We start from the raw sequence: 691 nt of genomic DNA, 5'->3' as shown, positions 1-691 counted from the left end.
CCCAAAATTAACTTAGACCGCAGGCGTATTTGAACTCTGTGTGACAACCTAACTTGCGGTTAAGGTTAAGGTTAATTCGGTCGACCAATTTCTCGACCTTGACCATTGACCTATGCATTTCAAAACTGAATTACTTCCACGTCTAAAGATGTAGCCAGGAATTTGTTCACAAACAAACAAACAAACGTGGGCGAAAAGATAACATCCTCCCAACTTCGTGGGCGGAGGTAAAAATACCCGTGTTCTGTGCGCCGTCCTGTTTCCAAGAATGGAGAAATACTCAAACGTTGAAACTCGGAATAAAACTCTGGAAAAAGAGTAATGTAAAAAGGGGAAAACTCCAAACAAAGAGGAGTTGAGAAAGAGAGAGACCTGAAGAAAACCTAAGGATTCAACTATTCTCCTTTAAAGAAAGCCGTTAGAATTATTTTAATGGGTTATATGCAATAGATATAATAGAAAAATCTTAATTATTCAATCAGTTCTTCAATTATTGATATTAAGTAATGTATAATAGAAAAAAAAATTAAATGGCAATTACAATTCTATGAAATTTTATAAAAATAGATTGTATGAATATAAACTATATATAAAAATAAATAGCAAAAAAAAGTTATTTCGCTTATTTTGAAATAAGAAGTTAAATCTATAATTACCGAACACATAAGTGATGTCTGTAACGTTAAAAAAA

Source organism: Palaemon carinicauda, chromosome 19 (genome assembly GCF_036898095.1).
Source record: "Palaemon carinicauda isolate YSFRI2023 chromosome 19, ASM3689809v2, whole genome shotgun sequence".
NCBI classification, from domain to species: Eukaryota; Metazoa; Arthropoda; class Malacostraca; order Decapoda; family Palaemonidae; genus Palaemon; species Palaemon carinicauda.
This window is presented reverse-complemented; position numbering follows the sequence as displayed.